The 24,571-nt window shown below is 40.1% G+C and overlaps 5 non-coding genes across 5 annotated transcripts; all 5 read left to right on the forward strand.

The window, feature by feature from the left end:
* Nucleotides 1-403: 403 nt before the first annotated feature.
* LOC123500196 lies at nucleotides 404-565 on the forward strand. The gene has a single exon (XR_006673214.1). It is a non-coding gene; the product is annotated as a U1 spliceosomal RNA (small nuclear RNA).
* Nucleotides 566-4,896: 4,331 nt separating this feature from the next.
* On the forward strand, nucleotides 4,897-5,059 carry LOC123500217. Its single transcript, XR_006673235.1, has one exon. It is a non-coding gene; the product is annotated as a U1 spliceosomal RNA (small nuclear RNA).
* A 1,770-nt stretch (nucleotides 5,060-6,829) lies between these two features.
* Nucleotides 6,830-7,022, forward strand: LOC123500205. Its single transcript, XR_006673223.1, has one exon. It is a non-coding gene; the product is annotated as a U2 spliceosomal RNA (small nuclear RNA).
* A 3,647-nt stretch (nucleotides 7,023-10,669) lies between these two features.
* Nucleotides 10,670-10,783, forward strand: LOC123500210. Its single transcript, XR_006673228.1, has one exon. It is a non-coding gene; the product is annotated as a U5 spliceosomal RNA (small nuclear RNA).
* Nucleotides 10,784-24,309: 13,526 nt separating this feature from the next.
* LOC123500195 lies at nucleotides 24,310-24,471 on the forward strand. The gene has a single exon (XR_006673213.1). It is a non-coding gene; the product is annotated as a U1 spliceosomal RNA (small nuclear RNA).
* Nucleotides 24,472-24,571: the final 100 nt, after the last annotated feature.

Consider the following 24,571-nt stretch of genomic DNA (forward strand, 5'->3'; position numbering starts at 1 on the left):
ATTGTAAAAGTATCTTTAGGCTAAAACTGTATTAGCAAGTAACGATCACGTGATTGATTTGCGTCGAGCTGCTTGCGAGAGCATATTGTATCGTTTGTTTGCAAGGACAAAATGTACATATATTTGTGTGGGATCGACGTTTATTGTGGAAACAACCTTGTTAAATTGCGAGTGGTGACAAACCAGGTAATTTGCAATACATATATGTATATATTTCATTATATACCTATAGTGCTTGTGTAGAAGTGAGGCAGACAGTGAATAAAAAGTTTTATTTAATTTTAAAAGTAATAATATCGTAAACGTTAATATCCTGTTAAAAGAGTACTTGCATAAAATATTGTAACTGTTTTGTTAGTGTTTAGCTGTTGAGGGTTGGTTGAGCGGAGTTTGGATAGAAAGCATACTTACCTGGCACAGGAGATACCGTGATCATGAAGGCGGTTTTCCCAGGGCGAGGCCCACCATTGCACTCCGGCGGTGCTGACCCCTGCGATTAACCCAAATGTGGTTAACTCGAGTGCGAAATTTTTGATAGCGGGGATTGCGTTCGCGCATCCCCTTAATTGTCCGTTATTGAATACCTTGTGTGGCCCCAAAGTTTCCACAAGATGTGTGCGTGATGCTGTCAGAGCCCCGTCCCAGAGGCTCTGCTTATAACTTTGATGGTGACGCAGTGGTTTCACCCATCCCATCGTGGTCTATAATGGTGTGCAATGTGAGTTGGTAGGCAATATGGTAGATGCGTTACCGTTTTGTGGTGACGCTGAAGTGGCCTGATCTGCTGTCTATGGGGAGAACGAGTTTTCTTTCCTGTATCTGCGTGCTTGTTACAGTTGTTGAATGACATTTCACGTTGCTATTACATACTTGAATGGGTAGTTAATGAGAACAAGTGTGTTAAGGTACTACAGTACATGCAGTATAGTATATCTGGATGTCTGACAGTAATTCAGTGGTGCGTCCGTTAATGCATAATGTCAAGTGCTTTTGCACAAATACATGGTGCGTCCATTAATGCATTATATAAGGTGCTTTTGCACATATTTACAGAAGAGTACCATGAACGTTATGCTTTATAGGCTTTATTATGCTTCTCCTTTATTATTTATATTGTACCTACATCAGTGTTGACGCTCATGCTCGGTTATTATATACATAGTTGCAGAGTTCCCGAAATTATACAATGTTTCAGCGTTAAAAAGGTTCAGTAGTTATTGAAGAACCATATGAAATTTCGGTAAGTTTGGACCTTCACCCATCCAAGGAATCTCCGATGTGGCGTCTGTTTTTCTGTTGAAAAATATAGCGAATCGATTGATGGTATACTTCATTTCCGTCGGAAATATATATTTTTCGATTTGACTTTTTCAAATCGAATTTAACCCTTTACTGCCTGAATTATTTTTCAGCTCTTAAAAAAATCTTTCATATCATTATCCTTCTCTTAAGGGCAAAATAAACATATAGGCATGTTTTTTCATTTATATTGTTCAATTATAAAGACAATCCATAAAGAGGACACAAATGTCCATTCAGGCGTATGGCAAATTCATTGTCTGAATAGTATTACCAATAAGTTTAGGATTTCTTATAACATTAAGCCTTATATGAAAGAAAACAAATACGGAAATGACCTCTAATGTTTGTACTGAACATTCGTGTTCTAATATTACATCTCTGAATAATATAAAAAAATAATTTGTTTTTTCCTTTTTTGGGGGGATACAATCCTTGTGTGCCACTTCATTTTGTGTGGAAATCATAGAAGCAGTTCCTTCTTGCATCACAACATAGGTGAACTTTGCATTTCATACAGTACATCTGTACTTACAGCCTGGCAACTTGCATGTGCCCCTTTGTGCATTGAAAGCAGGGAAATGTCCCACATTGTCTTGCCGTATGTCTTTTTCTGGAATTTTCTTGGTGGCTCTCCCAGTTTTCCTCTTCTGAGCAAAGGCACTATCTACAGCATTTGAAGGTCTTCCTCCGGAACATTAGGCTTGCCAACAGGTTGAATTTTTCCAGTGTAATGCATAAAATCATATACATAAAATCATATATATATATTAGCTAAGTCTATTACTTTTTTCATTTATTTGTTATTCCATCAAAGTTTTAGTTCTATAATCCTTTTTAATACTGTCAGAAGCTTTAGAAAAATATTAAAATTGCAATAAATTTTTTTTTTTTTACTTTTAAATTATTTTTCTACACAATAAATATTAACAGGGTAATTTCTACTCTATCCTTCCACCATAAATCCAGCCTGATTATCCTTAACGTACCGATTTCTCACTATATGTTCTTCTGTACTTACCATTGAAACAGCCATTGATAATTTGTACCCTGTGTTGGTTAAAGCTATTGGTCTAAATTCATTAGTGTTTGGTTTACTAGTATTAGGAATCATTAGTGTGCTAGATTCTGGTTAGCTTACAGATATCCTGGCAGTGCATCACGATAGTTTTCAATGTATCATTAAGATTTGCCTCTTAATTTCTTGTATATATTTTTTAATCTGTTTCCAGTTCGTCTTAGACGTAGAAATTTAGATGGTCTAGACTAGAGGGTCTACCATTGCATATTTTCTTTTGTATCTTGGCTCTTGCTTTACAAGCTAGCTTGTGATAATATTAATTTCGATTTCCTTGCGGCCTGACATGATGGTTCCACAAACTCCATAGGAGTGGATCAGACTGTTATTGTTTGTGAGGATGAGGTCAAGGCTATCTACTTCTAGTTGTTTATCTGAATTTGAGTTAAGTATCAGTGTTTGTTAGACAAGCAGCTTCTTGCCACTCTTCCTGAGTACCTCCATTAATTTTTATGTCTTGTAGTCTGATCGAGAAATGGAAGTTGAGTTACACAGTACAGTTGCTTTGGTTCTCTGTTTGCGCAACTGAATTAATCCCTCATTTATTTTATTGAGGGTTTCATTGAGCTGTTCTAAACTTACGCTTAGGGGTCTGTATACTGTGATGAACAAAAGGTATAGTTGTTTTATGTACACCATCAACAGTTCTTTAGTGTTGTTGATGAACGATACGATTCAATTTTTTTCTATACCTGCTGCTACTATAATAATGATTATATTGTCCCAGATACAGTGATCCGCGCTACTTTGGCTCCTGAGTTACCTATTGAGAAGAGGAGTTAATCCTTATTCAGTTACTAACTGCCATGTATACAGGAACAACTGTTTTGTCTCGGGTGATTTTTTTTTTTTCCTTCCATATGGCTATGATCGACTAAAGTGCAATGGAATGAGTTGTAAAGATTGGGTTTTGATGATTCTGGTTTATTATGCGTACGATAGAGAACTTGTGTACCAGTAGTGATGGTTAACAGGAACTTAGGTAAAGTGAAGTTTATTGCTGGAATCATATATATATATATATATATATATATATATATATATATATATATATATATATATATATATATATATATATATATGCACTTGGAAAGCTGCCTGATGAGATTATAATATAGTATAGGCAGCATGGTAGGTAATTGTGGTGGTGCACATGACGTGCTGCTTTTGCTTATTGCCTGAGATTCTCGAGCAAGTTGTGCTTATTTGGACATTCTATGTAACACAGACACATCAAAGTTAAATACGTATAGATATTTAAAATGCATATTATTGACCCGTATTGTAAAAGTATCTTTAGGCTAAAACTGTATTAGCAGGTAACGATCGCGTGATTGTTTTGCGTCGAGCTGCTTGCAAGAGCATATTGTATCGTTTGTTTGCAAGGAGAAAATGTACATATATTTGTGTGGGATCGACGCAGTGATGTTAACTTTTCTAGCCCACATTGTCGTACCGAACCACCAGAATTATCGTATTTTGCCAAATATTATCGTACATCCAAAGGAAAAATAATATACACTCATCAGAACTGCATTATACACTGTATTGAACATTTCATTAATTTTCATTCATTTTCATATGCAAATGACATACTACACATACAAAGGTTACACAAAGGTGTGTGTGTGTGTGTGTGTGTGTGTGTGTGTGTATATATATATATATATATATATATATATATATATATATATATATATATATATATATATATATATATATAATGAAAACTGTATATTGATAAAAGCTTACGTACAGTGTCAATGTGCATGTATCTCCAAGGGGTCAACGTATCAGTCAACCTTCAGTCCATCACTCTCCGCAACACAACCTACACTGGAAAACCGTTATTATTTATTTCTTTATTTATTGTTGCCCATTATTGCCACATAATGAGAATGTTTTGTTTTTTCATACCGTTATACGTCAAATAGAAGATATGATAAGAGAAGGAAAACTCGCCCTTCACCATACAAACACTAAGTGTCACACTAATAAGATCATTTTGTCACTTGACACTGACTGTGACTGACAGCGTCTCTCTCCTGTTTCCTTCCCTCCTCAGTCCCCAGCCCCTCTCTCTCTCTGAAATGTTGACATCGATATTTTTTTTTTTTTTACACAATTATTCCAGTACCGTATTACAAATCGTATATTGGTGTACGATTCTTTCCTATGTATCGTACATCGTACAAACAGCCATATTATCGTACAAATACGATAATTGTCGTACAATTAACACCACTGGATCGACGTTTATTGTGGAAACAACCTTGTTAAAATGCGAATGGTGACAAACCAGGTAATTTGCAATACGTATATGTATATATTTCATTATATACCTTTAGTGCTTGTGTAAAAGTGAGGCAGACAGTGAATGAAAAGTTTTATTTAATTGTAAAAGTAATAATATCGCAAACGTTAATATCCCGTTAAAAGAGTATTTGCATAAAATATTGTAACCGTTTTGGGAGTGTTTAGCTGTTGAGGGTTGGGTGAGCGTAGTTTGGATAGAAAGCATACTTACCTGGCACAGGAGACACCGTGATCATGAAGGCGGTTCTCCCAGGGCGAGGCCCACCATTGCACTCCGGCGGTGCTGACCCCTGCGATTAACCCAAATGTGGTTAACTCGAGTGCGAAATTTTTGATAGCGGGGGATTGCGTTCGCGCATCCCCCTAATTGTCTGTGTTATAGAATGCCTTGTGTGGCCTCAAAGTTTCCACTAAGATAGTCTGCGTTATGCTGCTTATAACTTTGATGGTGACGCAGTGCTTTCACCCATCCCATCGTGGTCTATAATGGTGTGCAATGTGAGTTGGTAAGTAATATGGTAGATGCGTTACCGTTTTGTGGTGACGCTGAAGTGGCCCGATCTGCTGTCTATGGGGAGGACGAGTCTTCTTTCCTGTATCTGCGTGCTTGTTACAATTGTTAAATGACATTTCTCGTTGCTATTACATATTTGAATGGGTAGTTAATGAGAACAAGTGTGTTAAGGTACTACAGTACATGCAGTATAGCATATCTGGATGTTAGTGACAGTAATTCAGTGGTGCGTCCATTAATGCATAATGTCAAGTGCTTTTGCACAAATACATGGTGCGTCCATTAATGCATTATATAAGGTGCTTTTGCACATATTTACAGAAGAGTACCACGAACGTTATGCTTTATAGGCTTTATATTGCTTCTCCTTTATTATTTATATTGCACCTACATCAGTGTTTGTTGACGCACATGCTCGGTTATTGTGTACATAGTTGGAGAGTACCCGACATTATACAAAGTTTCAGCGTTAAAAAGGTTCAGTAGTTATTGAAGAACCTTATGAAATTTCGGTGAGTTTGGACCTTCACCCATCCAAGGAATCTCCGATGTGGCGTCTGTTTTTCTGTTGAGAAATATAGCGAATCGATTGATGATATACTTAATTTCCGTCGGAAATATATATTTTTCGATTTGACTTTTTCAAATCGAACTGCGCCTACTTGTCACTCCCAATTATCTTGGGGTACCTGTGGGAAATCGGATGTTTTGGGTGGGGGAGTATTAGATCGATCGAGTTATGTCTTTCACTAATGAGGTCAGGAAATACAAAATCAAAACAATATTGCATGCAGATAAATTACTTGTAAAATGTTGGGTTTACGTGACTCTGGTTCATAATAGCACAGAAAACTTGCGTAGCCTTATTGATGGCCAACTTAGGTATAGGGAAGAATATCAGTGTTGTTATGGTGGAAAGCTCATTGCAGGACTTCTTGTCTATATACACCTGTGAAGCTGCCTGATAAGATTATGGTATGGTAGAGGCAGCTTGTTAGTTATGCTGGTGTATATAACATGCTTACTCTGTTTTGTTGCCAGAGATTCTCGAGAAAGTTTTGATCATGTTGATATTCAGTATGTGATGAAATTTCTAATACACTCAATTTTGACCCGTTGTGTAAACATTCATTATTATTATTATTTATTATTATTAAAAGTTTATAGAGTACCAGTACAAGATGTAATCATTCCTTGATACTAAAAAGTAAATTTCATAAAGCACACAAATGCATTACTTCCAGGAGCTTAATCTTTTGTCGATTAGATCGAGGAAAAAAAATAAAAAAGTGAGATGGAAACTAATTGCTGCTAGGAACGTCAGTTCCACTTGTAGCTATCTCTGTTTGATGCTTAATATCAATGCCATTCATTCATTGTTCCTGGAGTATTTTTGTTTTCCCCTGAAAATTTTTATGCAGTGACACCTGCGTATTCATTACACTGGTTAAGGAACCAGTGTAATGAATCTTAAGGATTGAGAATATATTTAATTTCCTATCATAGACTTGAAGTCAATCTGTAAATAAGACGAGGGTTAGATACCAATAGCATAGTAAATCACTGATCGGCCTGGATGTTCAGTCTTTGGGAGTGTGGCTCTTGCGTTCCTGTTGGCGGGTATCGCTTCTCGGCCTTTTGGCTAAGATCAAAGTGTAGTATCTGTTCTTATCAGCTTAATATCTGATACGATCCCCATGTGGGATCTACGATATTAATCTGATTTTTGGACTATGGCGAAGTGCTAGGGGCTTGCTCCACCTTTGCCGCGGATCGGCCCGGTATTGCAGTACTTCCGGGATCGGTCCATTCCCCCCGGGGAGAATTAGCATTGCATCTGGAAACCTTATCTGTGTCTGCATAGCAGTCCATGTACTTATTTTTTTTAGACTGTTGACATTCCTTCTATTGTAGTTAAGGCGTTTTCAGTAGCGTTACCGCAAGGCCAAACATGTTTGAGTTAACGCTGAACAGGACAGTGCTGAGGATACCGTCGGTGGTGCCAGGCGACCGTTTCACTGTGATCTCAATCTCTGTGAGAAGTTATCGTACACATCAGTCGCCTGAGCCAGCACTGTGGTCAAGACGTAAACACAGCAGCATAGTGGAAGAGTTTGGAGATTTATTCCTTGATGGGGAGTATTATAGGTCACCAGTGTTTCATCATTTGTATATGCCGAGGACCGAGCAGCGCAATACTCATAAAAAACAACGGGTCTTCAGTCCTGAAAGTGGTTTGATATACGCGGGCTTGTTTTGAAGGTGTTCCATTGTAGATGTATGGCTGCGGTTTTCTGACGCCTATATAATTGAATTACGTCAATAATTAGTAGATAATATATTTTTACCATCATTCATTACTTTATGATATAAGGATTTGTAAAAATATTATCATTTTTTCACCTAATAATAGAAAAGTAACTCCATTATTGTATCGAAGTAACGACTAGAAGAAGTATGGAATCGGATAACACTCCACAACAAGGACAGACCAGCTACCACCGGCTCCTTAATTGATTTCACGCCGTATTTTTTATATCGGTTCTCTCCAGTATGCCTCACAATATGGAAACGTAAATCTACATCTACAGTACCCACTTCTATGGCCTAACATACGTCTAACTATTAAGTTTTATTCGAAATGTAACTCCTTGATCTCATTCCATGAGGTTGATAGGGTTGCTCCACGCTGATTGGCTAAAAAGCGTTTGCCAAACGAGAGCAAACGCTTTGGAAAGGCGTTTGCTCGCGTTTGCGAAAACTTGCCTCCGTTTGACTCCGTTTGCCCCCAGCCGTGCCGCTCCTGAAAACGCCTTTAATCTCTACAGTACACACACACACACACACACACACACACACACACACACACACACACACACACACACACACACACACACACACCGAGTAGTGTAGTGGTTAGCACGCTCGACTCACAATCGAGAGGGCTGGGTGCGAATCCCGGTAAGCGGCGAGGCAAATGGGCAAGTCCCCTGTTCACCTAGCAGCAAATAGGTACGGGATGTAACTCGAGGGGTTGTGGCCTCGCTTTCCCAGTGTGTGTTGTGTGTTGATGTGGTCTCAGTCCTACCCGAAGATCGGTCTATGAGCTCTGAGCTCTCTCCGTATTGGGGAAGACTGGCTGGGTGACCAGCAGGCGACCGAGGTGAATCACACAGCGTAGTGTAGTGGTTAGCACTTAGCACGCTCGACTCACAATCGAGAGGGCCGGGTTCGAGTCCCGTTAAGCGGCGAGGCAAATGGGCAAGCCTCTTAATATGTGGCCCCTGTTCACCTAGCAGTAAATAGGTACGGGATGTAACTCGAAGGGTTGTGGCCTCGCTTTCCCAGTGTGTGTTGTGTGTTGATGTGGTCTCAGTCCTACCCGAAGATCGGTCTATGAGCTCTGAGCTCGCTCCGTATTGGGGAAGACTGGCTGGTTGACCAGCAGACGACCGAGTTGAATTACACACACACACACACACACACACACACTTCACTATATGGACAAAGAAATTGATAAGTACAAAAATAAGACCTAGATTGGAATATGCAGGAGTTGTGTGGACCCTCCATAAAAAGAAACACATAAGGAAATTGGAGAGACTACAAAAAAATGGCTACAAGAATGGTTCCAGAATTTAAAGGGACTAAAAGCAATGGATCTATCAACCCTGGAACACAGAAGAGAGAGAGGGGATCTGATACAAGTTTATGAATTGATTAACGGAATGGATCAAGTGGATAATGAGAAACTAATCCTGAGAGAAGAATATGACATTAGAAGCACAAGATAGCATAGTAAGAAACTGAGGAAGGGAAGATGTCTGAGAGATGTTAAAAAATTTAGTTTCCCTCAATGATGTGTTGAGACTTGGAACAGTTTGAGTGAGGAAGTGGTGTCAGCAGAGTGTACATAATTTTAAAAAAAATTGGATAAGTGTAGATATGGAGACGGGGCCACACGAGCATAAAGCCCAGGCCCTATAAAACTACAACTAGGTAAATACAACTAGGTAAACACACACACACACACACACACACACACACACACACACACACACACACACACACACACACACACACACACACACACACACACGATATGCGCGCGTGATCGTAAACTCCCAAAATCTCCTCGGTGAAAAAAAAAAACTAATGAAGTAATCTCATTTGCAATAATTACTGTATCCAATTCCAACAACCTATCACGTTAATTTCCTTTTCGCCATAGTGAAGAAAAGCATGTTAAAGGTTATCAGTGGTGTTAGGTTAGTGTAAACAGTCACTGCTACATGTCAGGTTTGTATAGAGCAAAGGTTCGCAAACTTTTTTGGTTTGAAGCACCCTTGGCAAGCCCTGCAAAAGTCCCCTGCTCATTTTTTAGGGAGTATGAATTCTAGTTAGAAAAGAATTACAAATAATCACAATTTACAATATGTTTGCAGTTACTATTAGAGGATAAAAGTCTTAAATTTAGCTTTTGGTGTTCTTAAGTATACAGAAAATACTATTACTTCACAATGAATGAATAAAAAATGGAAAAGGCAAATGAATAAACGACTCAAGAACTTGGCTAAATACAATACATAAGTCCTGCCGCCTTTGCAGGCAGACGGGTAACTGAAGAATGAGAAAAAATAGAAGAGTGGCAACACCTTTAAACTTCTGCAGCAGCATAGCTAATAATTATTATGAATTATGAGCAATGTGTGTTGGTTTACCTTTGTTTATCGAATAGAGAGAGAGAGAGAGAGAGTGACGGTAGTACGGAAATTGTTTTAGCCCTGAATTTTGCCGGCACCGTTAGTAAATGTAACGGTAGTCTACCCTTTGATGCCGCGGCACACGGGTCCTAAACAACTGGTAGAGAGTGTTTGCTATCGTTGCACCACCAGAGACTGTCAACTTCTAAGATGGAGACTATGTTTGAGATTAACGATATGATAGTAGAAATGAACAACTTTGTGTTGGTTATTTTAATATAATTGAAATGTATGATTGTGGTTTTTGCAGTCTAATATTAATATCTTATAAATACATGTGTTCAGGGTATGGTTAAATAAGTAAACTGTCTGAACGTTGCTTTTATACCATGATGAGTAAACATGTGAAGAATGCAGGTCTTGCGAAATGTTCACGACAGAATCAATAGAACACGAGTAGGTTGTGCATCCAGTAGGTACATCTGAGATGAACCCTAAACGTGTGCATGGAAGAAGGGCATCCCGACAAACTATATACTTACTACTTGAGATTTTTGCAATGTAAAATGCTAAACAAAAGTATGATTCTTTATAAGTATTTTAATATTGTTGGAGTAAAAGTGTTGAATATGTATCATTATGAGCGGTATTACAGAAAAAAGTGTACGTTAAGCATAGACTTGCCTTTCTTACTCTGACATGGAGCCTGCGCAGGTGTTCAGGTTTAAAGGTATTGGTCCAGAGCTTGGTCGTTCAACATAACTCTGGTTTCCCTTCAAAACGCATAAATCTTTCGCCTTTTACTAAAGATTTCCGTGGAGGGGAACAACTCAATGAGTCTTAAGAAATTTTTATTGGCCCACATAGTGGGCTTCATAACAAAATGTATATGAAACGGCATCAAGATATTAATGCTGATGTTCTGTCGATGATAACAGAATATATTGCACAATATAACGTTTTGGTGTCTCTGGCAAAGCATAGAATCTTTATTTTACAATACAGTGGTGGTAATTTGACCTTCCCAATGCCTTTTCAGTAAGAAGTGAAGGTTTATTTTGTATATATTACATGTTCATATATATTTACATATACAAAGCACTTGCATGTAAAGTAATTACGTGTATTCACGACATTCATATGCCCTTGGGTGGCGTGGTGACATCTGCCGCTCGTCGTCGTCATTTCTATGTCGGGAAGGGAAGTGGAGTAGTGATGCCGCCCTGAACACCCACAATATCACATCTGTGAGCACATGTGGCAAATGTCTCTGATCTTGCGGCTGGGGAGGAGGCCGCCTCTTTCAGGCTGGGTCTGAGTGCGATGGTCGCCAAGCAGAGCCTGATGCCATGATATAAGCATACGTAGTCAATAATACTTGAGGGGCATTTTATATATATTACTGATAAGGAAGACCGGGGCTAGTTGTTACAGGTTTACTATTTTGCCTCTAACAAAATGTACAGAAGGTAACTTAAATGAAAATCTACCATGGAAGTTTATCATGTATATTACCAAAAACAATAATCATAAAGATTATATATTTCTTAATTTCTGAGAAATAACAAAGTAACACAAAAACTTTTTATTTACATCGTTATATACGATGGGGTAAGTTGTTACAAAAATGCAAAATGAAATATATCCTTTGGAAACAAAAACAAAACGTAAATTTCTTCATTCACAGAGTTTACACACGTAACAAGCATTCCCATCTGTGCAGTTTTCATCTGCCCAATCTTTGCATTCGATACATTATACTCATTGCTCCCCTGGGGCTGAATTTGATCAGTTTCCACCACATGCAAGACACCAATACTGTTCAATGTCCTTTCTATTTTTTTTTTTTCCCAGCAGACTTTATAACGATGCGGGGTCATAAAACTAATCTGAAAGAGAGGAAAGTTTGATTAGTGTCAACTGAACTATTTTAGGAACATACATACAAACATACATACATACATACAAACAAAAATACATAGGCTACATACATAGCCTATTATACATACATAGCCTATTATACATACATACATACATACTTCTTCACCAGTTTATTTCGTCAAATATCCAAAATCTCCACTCATGTGATAAAATATTGGGGCATTAATGATCTGGACGTATCTTGTAGTCATCAGCCACTTTCCGTAAGCTATCATTATGATTGATGACACGCTCGGCTGCAAACTCCCAAAATATTTGTGTTACATCTATCAGATCGATTTGTCTTTCTTTTGTAGGTCCGTACTCTGTTTGATAGCCCAGTAATTAAATTACACCAGTTGAATATGAAATTATCCCTTTATGGGACAAGTTGTTACAACTTGTAACAACAAGCCACAAGGTGACCATATCACTTCACTTCATAACTTAGGCTATTCAGTCAAGTTTTAGGAAAATAAATTGTTATCATAAATCGAGCAAAAGGACAGCTGTTTCAAGTAATTAAGTCAACTTTAGTGAACTTTAGCTGCAACAAGATCTTTAAAAATATTTTGAAAAGCCAGAATACTTACTCAAGATGCCAAAAACAGATTTTTGGTTGTAGTTTTAAAGACCGTAGTCACCAGTGGCTTTCTCTCTCCGAGAATGTGACCGATGCTGATGTTTACATGCCACTAAAATCTGACCTCCATCTGTTGCCACATATTGAAGCTAATGAGATTGTATCAACTTACCCCAGTATACAACTAGCCCTGTCTTCCCTACATAGCAGGTCGCTGTGTATACAAGGTTAGCTGAAGATAAGCGATGTTAAGTAATAGCAGAAAATGCTGTCTGATGCTCTTTCCGCCCACCTCCTCCTTCCCGAAGCCCATTGCGGTGCAAATATTGCAGAATTTGTTTTATTATTATTGAAAACACACTTTAAAACTCAATGCTTGCGCTTGATTCTTCTGCTTACAATAAAGGGTGATTCGTATTGTATTTAGTTGAACGAAAAAAAAAGTTTGGTACGTATAACCTTTATATATGGTGAATTGTCAAGTTGTTTAATGTCCTTATTTTTTAAGAACTGAGAACATAACTGTTTTTTATAAATAAGTTTTTGCATAAGATCGTTTTACATTAACGTGCTCTGATTTTGAACGATCGCTGTGTAACAAAGGTTTTGTCCTTGAGTTGAAACTGTTATTTCTTATTTGCTTATGTCTAGAAAACATGAAAAAATACTTATATTCATTTCTAAATGTCCAGGATAATGACATTTTTGAAAGTTTGACTTGAATAAAGTAGACACAAAACGACATATAATGCAATAATAGCATTTATTTATTCTAGAATCACATCAGTGAGACAATAGACACATTAGAAATGAGTTAGTTTCTTTGTCCCAAACACAAAGATAACAAGGATAATTGGTAAAGCCGCTTTGGAGACCCATCAGGAAAGCCACCATTTTGAAGTCTCCTATAACCTCCCAACGGTACTCTTAATATTTCAAGGCATCCAACAACATCTTGACACTCTTGTATTCCTCTTTGAGCTGGACAGAATGGGTGAGGGGGAGAGATGGGTACCATTTCTCGTTATGAAGCAGCACTGCTTTGAGGTTTCTGGACGAGCTGTCAATAAAGAGCCGCCACTCTTTGGGGTTAGGGGTAATTCCTTTGCCTCAAACAGATCGGTTACATTGTGGCAAAAGCAAAGCTCATTTTGAGGTGTGAAAAAGCTTGAAAAATGCTGGTGACGCTTTCTCTGACCTGATATGTGCACACCCTCATCTAGCAAATTCCACTGTTTGACTCTCGAAGTTAAAAGCTCGCCATTTGACTTCGTGAGGTCAGGATCTCTGATCAGGTCATTGATGTCTTCTTGGGTGGGGTAGAATGGATTTCTCTCATCAGTTGCGTCTCTGAACTCTGGGTCAGTGTCTTCATGTTCTTTTGAACTACTTTCCTTTTGTAAACACTGCTGCTCTCTCTTAGGAGGAGTGGGTATGGGGAGCTCAGAGCAGTGTGGCACTGGCGCAATGGATGACAGAAGGTCAGGATATATGATAGCAGGCGCATTTTTGCCTGCTCGACGTTTGGAAGGGTCTACCATACAGAAAAAGCAGTGGCTTGAGTGATCAGTTGGTTCCCTCCAAATTCGGGGGATTGCAAATCTCATAGCTCTGTTTTCCCCTCTGTCCCAACCTGTAAAAAACAGAATGAAAACATAAATATAAAAATAGATACATTCAACTCAGTGTAATAGGATATTTTAAAATAAAAAAGTATATACAGTAATAATCCGCTTAACGAACGTTTGTCTAACGAATTTCCGGTTTAACGTACTATACAAAGTTAGACCAAAAAGTCCGCATAACTTACAACCACATCCGTTTTTCTGGGTTTTCTGGGTTTGAATTTGCCGGGTGAGGGACCAAACGCATTAGCTTCGCTGTGATTAATTGGCTGGCTCCCCGCCTCTGTCTCTGGCGCTCCTGGAGCTGGATCCAAGTTTCTATAACAACGTCAGAGCAACCTCCTGCAGTGAAATGGCATCCATGAACGCTTGGAGTGACGGTGACAAGGTTGCTATCAGGTTGCTCTGAGGTTGCTGGGAACACCACCTCTCGAGGTGGTGTTAATATCTTATATATATGCATTTATGTTCACAAAACATTTCTATTAGCTTTTTACAAACCTTGCCCCCAAAAAAGGTTTGTTTTGTAATGCATAAAGTGAAATCTTACATGGATTACCAAAAAAATAAAGAAAAGATGAGATCAGCCACAGACGAAGCGGGAGACTCGCGGCCACTCAGCCGCTTCTTCTTGTGACCCTTTTGCTTGCGTGTTACTTTCATCATGATGTTTATGTTTTCACTCCTCTATTGCCTGCTATAATGGATATCATATTTTAGTATTTATATACGCTCATGCCATGAGGATAACCTTGACTCCGTGGCACTGAGTGACAGTGAATTACTAATGAAATGTCGCGGTATTTCATTAATAATTCACTATCACTCAGCGCCACGCAGTCGTGGTTATCCTCATGGTATGAGCGTATATGAATACTAAGATATGATATCCATTATAGCAGGCAATAGAGGAGTGAAAACAAATATCATGTGAAAAGACAACATGCCAAGCTAAAAAGGGTCACAAGAAGAAGAAGAAGAAGCGGCCGAGTGGCCGCGAGTCTCCCGATTCGTCTGTGGCTGATCTCATCTCTGCTTTATTTCTTGGTATTCCATGTAAGATTTCACTTAATGCATTACAAAACAATCCTTTCTTGGGGATAAGGTTTGTAAAAAGCTAATAGAAATGTTGCTTTGTGAACATAACTGAGAGAATGTGAGAAAATTTGTACGTAGCTCCTCTAACTTCCAATGACTCATGACATCATAAAAGTAGTGGTACAGCGGTGGACCAATATGCTGTCAAACGTATATATAGTTTTTTTTTTTTTAACCCATGTGGTATGTTGGGACCAGCCCAGAACGCATCCCCCCCTATTTCCATTATTTACGAATTTTTGCTCTATGAACAGCTTTGACACCCCCTATCCGGTTCGTTGAGCGGAGTATTACTGTACTGAGATATATATATATATATATATATATATATATATATATATATATATATATATATATATATATATATATATATTAGTGTTTTTCTTATCTTGCAGAGTTCTTTTCCAGAGTTCGCAGGTCAAATGAGGTGCCCAAGGTTTGTCCTGCTCCCTGACAGGCATGCTGAAATATGCATTGTAGGCCTCGCGCTTTTTCAGTGATCTTTCCTGAGTACTTTTTAGCTCTAGTTTTGATAAACTCGCCACAGACGTAGCAAAATGCGTCTGCCGGATGCTTACAACCTCTGGATGCCATGCTTGATGAATGCAGATAGTAATGACTGATGACGATCGACTTGTTTACACATTAACGGCTAGAAGTGAACTGACCTTTTGAGAATCAGAATTCAGAATTAAAAAAAGAAAAGATGGGGAGGGGGAAGTGGGGACAGAAGAAGAATAGATGGATGATAAGAAGGGAGCTTCAGTAAGAGGATAAAGTCACTGGGGCTTGACCCAGGCGCAAGATGGACTTCTGTGATGACTGAGCGTTTGGTCTATTGTATGTTTCTTTATAGAAGAGATGGACGCTGAAGGGAGGCCGGCACCAGACCAGGGGGAGCCAAGCAGAGCGCATTACTACCGAGCACGCAAGAGCAAAGGACCGCCAATGCCACGGACGAGGGCGACGCACCCACACGGAAGTGGCGGCCAAACCCTCTCGTTTTCAGTGCAAACAACAAACACCGTGAAGCAGGAAGAGTGAAGTACGTGATAGTAGGAGGGGAAAGGATGACACATAGAGAGGATGGGGTGAGAAGTACTTCCGTATAGCGGAGGGACCTACAGTTTTACGTGGGTTCCGAACCACGGATAGTAGTAGAATTGGTGATTTGGGGTTGTAGGATATGTTTTAACTTTATTAGCGAGGTTGGTGAGGGGGGTTATGAATATTTTATTTGTGATTAAATGCATGTGATGAGTGGATATTGGTGTTTGGTGGTGTCCGCCGGGAGTGGTCCGGTCCTGGAGTATCACCCTGTTCTGGGGAGATCAACCTGCTATGGATATAAGTAAAGGATTAAAAATGTCAATTGGATGGAGATGGTTTGTTTGTGAGGGTGGATGACGTGACGGCGAGATGACCGAACAGTTCCGCGTCCTCTGTGGAGGTGATGAAAATGTTCCCGCGTTTTGTGCGTTCACAGTACCTTCCATCAGTACTGGCCCCTCCATAACAGACGCGGGGGGGTGCCGCTGCCGGAACGTCATGTAGACGGCCGGGGGGCCCCATTGCCGCGCCGTCAGAGGGAGGGTGCGGTTGTTCTCGTCATTCGCCCAGCATTGGCCGCTCCCAACTACCTCTGTGGAGGTGATGAAAATGTTCCCGCGTTTTGTGCGTTCACAGTACCTTCCATCAGTACTGGCCGCTCCGCAGTAACAGACACAGGGGGTGCCACTACCGGAACGTCATGCAGACGGCCGGGGGCCCCATGCCGTGCCGTCACTGGGAGGGGAGCGGTAATGCTGTCCCCGACCCTTGGAGGTGGTCCGGTGCCCCCTTAAAGCCTAGGCTGCGAGACGGAAAAATAATGCATAAAAACAAAAAGATGAATACAAAGCCATAAGACAAAAAATATGAAAACACCACTAGGCGTTGGCACGCGGGCCCACTCCCGTAGGAAGGGGCATGTGATGGGGGTGTGGGTGATGCCACTCTGACACCTGGAGTGGTACTGTTAGTAGTAAAGATAAGTGAGAGAGAGAGTGTGAAAGGAAGTGAAAGGAGGATGGATGGAGAAAAAAATAAAATAAGGTTTGTTAGTGAAGAAGTGATAGGGAGGATGGATAGGAGTAGGAGTTAGTTAGTAAGAGGGAGTGAAAGAAAGGTGAGATGGGGGATGAAAGAGGGGAAGAGGAGTCCGTTATCTGTAGATAGGATCAGGAGGTTCATCTGTGGGGTCAAGGAGGGTGGTGTGGGGTAGACGTCTGTGTGGTCGTGGAAGGTTTTTCAGGAAGTTGTATGTGTCTGTGTGTCTGTCTGGAAACGTGTTTAGTTGTTTGTTTATTCTGTTGTAGAGTGTGATGTTTAGTGGTAGGATGTTGGACTCCTCATGAAGAGATGAAGAGGTCCGGAAATCGAACCACTTCGTTCCAAGTGCGAAACGAACTGCTCGGTTCTGGACCTTTTGTAGTTTTAGAAGATTGGAAGGGGCTGAGAGAGACAAGGCAAGAGGGCAGTATGTTATTAGAGGAAGAATAAAAGCTTTATAAAGGTGAAGTTTCAGCTTAGAAGTACTGTCGCGAAAACGTTCCAAGTTGCTCAGGGCCCCTGAGGCAATGGCGACTTTTTTACTTATATGGATATGAAATCTAAGGTGATTGTCGATGGTGAGGCCAAGGACAGTGTTGACTTTGCTTATTGGGATGGGTACAGGGTTTGGAAAGTTTTATAAAGTGAAATTTGGCGGGGCTGTTTGGATTTGTTGTTAAAGTAGGTAACCTTAGATTTTTCTGGATGGGAGTGGATGCGCCATTCTAGCTCCCATAAGCTTGTGGTTGTTAACTCTTCTTGAATTTTGTCAGTAAGGCGATCTAACGTTCTGGCGCGCGCCAATTGTGTTACATCGTCTGCATATTGAATTGTTAAGGAATCATTGTGGGTGGGACGGGGTAGGTCGGCGGTATACATGTTGTAGAGGGTGGGAGAGTACGGAGCCTTGTGGGACTCCGGCCTGGGGGGAGAAATAAGCGGAGAAGACGCCCTGGTGTCTGATTCTAGTTTCTCGCTCGTCCAAGAAACTGCACAGGATTTTTTGGGTTAGGGGGGGCAGATCAAAGTTATTGCAAATTTTGTATTTCAATCCTGTGCGCCAGACTGTATCGAAAGCTTTTTTCACGTCTTTTGTCACTAGTGCAGATTTATAATAGGACGAGTTTCCATCTAAATACGTGATAATACTATTAAGGGCGTCTTCGGTTGAAGCATTACTACGAAAGCCGAATTGCTGGGGACCCAGCATTTCGTTGCTTTCGAGGTATGATCTTAACCTTTGATTAATTAACCGCTCGAAAGATTTACCGAGTATTTCCAGCAAGCTTATGGGGCGATAATTTTCAGGAGATGTAAATTTTTGCCGGGCTTCGGGATGAGTGTTATGTTAGAAATTTTGAATGGTTTTGGGAAGTACCCGGAGGAAAGGGAGGCGTTGAAAATTTTGTGAGACTGGTTATAATTTCTGGGGGAAGATTTTTTATCATTGGCCAGGTTATACCTGTTGGGCCGGGTGCCCGTTTTGGGGTGTGCCTGAGCATCTTGGAGACATCCTCCTCCTCAAAGGGTGTTGTGAGATAGTGGTTTGGATCTAAGCGTGTTAGCTGTGGTGTGTTGTGAGGCAGCGTATTTTCTAAGTGTTGTTGTACGTGTGTTGTGATGTTGTTGATGTGTTCGACACTGGGCCCGTGGGCAGGGAGAGGGTGAGGATGGAAGATGTTTTGCCAGTGTGTTTTGAATGTGTCGGCTACCTGGGCTGGGTCAGAGATGCGCACGCCGTCCACTAGGAGATACTCGAATCTCTCCCGCTGGCATCCCCTCAGCCTGTGCACCATGTGCCAGAACTGAATGGGGTTTTGGCAGCGGGCTCCGTCCAAACGGGAGACCATAGTTCTCCAGTGGGCGCTGTGGTCATCTAGCAAGCTGTTTATGATGTGTCTGCGGAGGATGTGTGTGTCTCTGTGGTTTTGAAAAAAGCGTGTTTTGTAACATATTTGTAGTCTCTGTGTTCTGATAGAGGGTCTGAAGTCAATGTGGATTTTGTGGTGTTTTTTTGGGATGTGTCTGTCGGCTGATGTTATGATGTCGTTGTGAAGTCGCTCAAGGGCCCTGTCTATCTGTGTGTGTGGTAGGCCCTCGAGATGTGGTGTTTGATGTATGTCTGCAAGTGTTTCCTTGAAATGTTCCCAGTTAGTGGAGCGGTAATCAGGGATGGGGTGGGAAGGAATAGAGATGGGGTTGGAGGATATTTTTAGGATGACGGGAACGTGGTCTGAGCCACAGGGTGGTCCGTGGGAGATGTGGTGATGGAAGGGTAAGGACTGGCGGTTGGAGAGGATGAGGTCGGGTCTGCCAGATCCATGATAGGTGAAGCAGGTAGGAAAATCTGGGCCAAGGAAGCGGAGGCGTTTGAGTTGTGTGAGCATGAGGAGTTCTTGTCCGTGTCTGTTGTTGCTGTTGTGGCGAAAGGCTGTGTGTGTAGCGTTGAGGTCAGCTAAAATGTAGACCGGTATGTTTGTGTTGTTGAAAAGGTTAGTTAGACTGTTGAGAGGAAGTCCAGTGTTCGGTCTTGCATATGTTGTGGCAACTAGGAATTGCCCGTGTTGTGTGTGTATTTTGGTCGCAAGGAAGTGTTCTGATGGCCAGTCGGTTATGTGTAGGTGTTTTATGGTGTTTTTAACCATGACGGCTACGCCGTCATAGACCGTTCCTGTCGTGTATCGTGTATTGTAGCCGTATAGTTTGAGGGGTTTAGGAGGAAGACCAGTGTGGTTGAGGAGAACAATGTCTGGATTGATAGAGCGGATGGCTTCTGAGATAAGGTGTCTGTTATTCCAGAAGCCGCGACAGTTGAGTTGCATGATTGTGATCATGCTCTAAGTGTTTTCTCTTAACCCTAGAGGTGGTTCGCGTATTTCGTGGAGAGGTCGGTAATGTGAGGGGTATATGTCGCTTGTTTGCTGTGTTTGTGGTTTGGTGTGACGTGGAGGAGCTTTGGGGCTGTGGTTCCCCGGTGTTTACCTCTTCGTCAATGACTAATGGGCCTGATGAGGAGAGGCTGGTGTTTTCAGGTGGGCTGAGAGCAGAAGTAGAATGCTGTGGTGTAGAGTTTTGTGTTGTTTGTTGGTTCTCAGTGTAGCTTTGCTGATATTGTTTTTCGTTGTTCTGTATGAAGTTCGCTGGAAATTTTACTGTTGGGTAGCCATTACTAGTAAGGAGGGAGTTCAGCAGCTCTGTTTGCTTTTCTAAGTTTCCAAAGGAAAGCTGGATAGACATTTTGATTATTGTGTCTAGTAGGCTTTGTTTTTCTGTGTTGTTGGAAGTGGTTGTGGTGTTGGGTGAGGGTGTGACTGATGTGGCGGCTTGTGCGTATGTGGTGTTTTGTGTAGTGGCTGCTGGCGTTTATGAGCTTTGGTGTTGTTGTGCAGTGCGTTTGTTTGGGCATCTGAATGAAACGGCTGTGTGTTCCCCAGAGCAGTTGATGCATTTGAGGGTTGTCGCCTGGCAGTTCCTGTAGTCATGTCCTTTTGTGGCACATTTAGAGCATATTATGTCTGTCTCCTTGCATTGATTTGTACGATGGGTGAACTGGTAACATTTATAGCATTGAGTGACAGGGCGATATTCTTCAATGTTTATGTTGTATGATGGAATGATCTGTGAGAAGAGCTTGATGCCAGTGTCTTTTGTGTGTTTTGCTTGTTGTCGTGATTGTAACCTAATTTTTATCATGTGTACTTTTGGAATGGTGTGTATGTCGTCGATCTTTATGTTATTTTTTCCTTCTATCTCTGTACGCAGGTCTTCGTTGGTCATTTTTAAGAGGTAGTCGTCTACACGTCGGGCAAGTAAGGTCCTAGCAGATATTTGCTCCTGAGACTCTACGAGCTCGAAGCCGATGAGTTTTAGTTTTTGGGTAGCGTCAGGTGTGGTGTGCATGTCGCGGTCTACATCGCTAGCTACGCCAACGATGATATAGGGGCCAGATCTAAAGCATTTTGTGTGGGGAACTTGAGTCCGTGAGAAGAAGGCATTGCTTAGGTCAGGGGGAAGGGTGGCAGTCACGATCCGGTACCTTAGTGTCCGGTCAGGGGGCGTACAGATGTCATTCTATCTCACACAAATGGCATAAATGACACACATAACAAAAACAACATGGAAATGACAGGGTTCTGTAAGAAAAGTATGTTAAGTTGTACTCACTCCACGGTGCGGCGGTGCTGGGCTGCTGCTAAACGTAATCCGCTGTAAGGGGAAAAGAAATCACAGAAAATAAAATCACAGAAAAAAAAGGAGACGGGATGGATACGCAGGTCCTCAGTAGGCTTGAGTAGTCCTTGGAAGCGAAGGGGCGGAGAAGCTGGACTGGAGAGCAGCTCGGGGACGTCCGTGCAGCGCAGAGGTTCAGAGAGAACTGCGCTGCTGCCCGTTGAGCATACGTTCCCTGCATTTATACTGCCATATACGTTGCAAGAATGTTCTAAAAGTTCGTGAAACGTTTGGAAAGAATAGTTTTGAAGGTTCTGGAGTCATCTAGAAAGTTCTTTAATTTTTTTTTCACCAAATTAGTGTAGAATCTGTCTGGATTTCAAAACATCGCTGGCCAGTTTATAAAAATCAAAGTTTAAAGAGAATAAGCATTATATTCTTCGTTTTTTAGGTGAAAGGAAATATAAAATAACATTAATTGACCAAAGAAAAAAAAAGTCAAAATTTTGTTACACCGTGTAATTATTCAGTGATATAATTCTTGAAGGTGTATTTATAAGATTAATGCTCTATCTTCTGTATCTAGTGTTGCTAATCCAACTAGGCTATTTATAAAGAAAGGAGTTATTTGACATAATTCATCAAGCTTATTACAATAACTGTTAACAATAAATTTAAGAGGAATTAATAAAATAATGTAAATATTCTATCTTTCCATATCTGATGTAGTTAATCTTACAAGACTATATAATAAAGGGTCATGTTATTTAATATTTCGTATGTCTATTACACATGTAACACGAAAATTGAGGCAGATTAAAAAATTCTGCACACGTCCTAATCTTAAATATATATTTGATTACACCTAACATCTACTATCAATAATTTAAGACTTCTATTAAATAGGGTGGGATCAAACGCTTTTCGTCTCATCAATTCCCTTCCTTTAACTGACTGTCTTCAGCCTCTTTCTCTTCGCCGGTATGTTGCATCTCTTGCTATCTTGTATCGCTATTTTCATGGTAACTGCCCTTTTGATCTTGCTAAGTGCATGCCTCCCCTCCTACGGCCTCGCTTTGCACCGCTATTTCTCCCAATTCTCTAACGCAAGAGTTAACCAATACTCTGTCTTCTATACCTTTCTCTGGTAAACTCTGGACCTCCTTGCCTTTGTTTGTATTTCTTTTTAACTTCCCATGTTTTTTTCTCCATTCATTATACATATTTAGATTAACTTTTTCCAGTTCTTTTTTCCTTATGTGTGTCTTATTCCTTAATTTTCTTACTTATTTCATCATTGCTTACATTTCTACTTCTAATTCCTACTGTTTTCCTATCTTTTGTTAATCCTTTTATCAATCTAAGTATTCAGTTTATTTGCCATTCACATTTCTTCTACACTCTCTCAATATATGTAGATATTTTTGCTGCCCTTCCAATATTCGTGCTCTCATACTCAAAAACCTTATCTTCTTAACCCCTTCAGTACTGGGACACAGTTTTACCTTGAAATTTGTGTATGATTAGACCATTTTATTGACATTCGGAAGGGTCTGTGGAGGTCAAAAGTCTCTAAAGCTGCATAAAATCACCAAAGTAAGTTGAATGAATATGGAAACATGTCGTGGTACTCAAGGGGTTAACGCTGTTTTTTCTACCTAGGCTATTTTCTATCCTTTGTAATTTCTCTTTCTTCTTTAGTAAAATCTTTAATATTGACATCTTACAGGATGGATTGCAGAGCTATACTTTTCCAGTATATTTTTCCGATTAACAGTCTGAAACAACTCCTTGCAATTAGTGAATTTGTTAAGTTGGCCATTCTTGCAGCTTTTTTTGGTGTTGGTGAACGATTCAATTTTTTTTTCTATACCTGCTGCTACTATAATAATAATTATATTGTCCCAGGTACAGTGAGCCGCGCTACTTTGGCTCCTGAATTACCTACTGAGAAGAGGAGTTAATCCTTATTCAGGTACTAACTGTCTTGTACACAGGAACATTTGTTTTGTCTCGGTGATTTTTTTTTCTTTCCATATGGCTATGATCGACTAAAGTGCAATGCAATGAGTTGTAAAGATTGGGTTTTGTTGAGTCTGGTTTATTATGCGTACGATAGAGAACTTGTGTACCAGTAGTGATGGCTAACAGGAACTTGGGTAAAGTGAAGTTCATTGCAGGAATCATATATATATATATATATATATATATATATATATATATATATATATATATATATATATATATATATATATATATATATATATATATATATATATATATATATATATATATATATATATATATATATATGCACTTGGAAAGCTTCCTGATGAGATTATAATATAGTATAGGCAGCATGGTAGGTAATTGTGGTGGTGCACATGACGTGCTGCTTTTGCTTATTGCCTGAGATTCTCGAGCAAGTTGTGCTATTTGGACATTCTATGTAACACAGACACATCAAAGTTAAATACGTATAGATATTTAAAATGCATATTATTGACCCGTATTGTAAAAGTATCTTTAGGCTAAAACTGTATTAGCAAGTAACGATCACGTGATTGATTTGCGTCGAGCTGCTTGCGAGAGCATATTATATCGTTTGTTTGCAAGGACAAAATGTACATATACTTGTGTGGGATCGACGTTTATTGTGGAAACGACCTTGTTGAATTGCGAGTGGTGACAAACCAGGTAATTTGCAATACATATATGTATATATTTCATTATATACCTATAGTGTTTGTGTAGAAGTGAGGAAGACTGAATAAAAAGTTTTATTTAATTTTAAAAGTAATAATATCGTAAACGTTAATATCCTGTTAAAAGAGTACTTGCATAAAATATTGTAACTGTTTTGCTAGTGTTTAGCTGTTGAGGGTTGGTTGAGCGGAGTTTGGATAGAAAGCATACTTACCTGGCACAGGAGATACCGTGATCATGAAGGCGGTTTTCCCAGGGCGAGGCCCACCATTGCACTCCGGCGGTGCTGACCCCTGCGATTAACCCAAATGTGGTTAACTCGAGTGCGAAATTTTTGATAGCGGGGATTGCGTTCGCGCATCCCCTAATTGTCCGTTATTGAATGCCTTGTGTGGCCCCAAAGTTTCCACTAAGATAGTCTGCGTGATGCTGTCACGGCTCCGCCCCAGAGGCGCTGCTTATAACTTT

This window comes from Portunus trituberculatus, chromosome 50 (genome assembly GCF_017591435.1).
Source record: "Portunus trituberculatus isolate SZX2019 chromosome 50, ASM1759143v1, whole genome shotgun sequence".
NCBI classification, from domain to species: Eukaryota; Metazoa; Arthropoda; class Malacostraca; order Decapoda; family Portunidae; genus Portunus; species Portunus trituberculatus.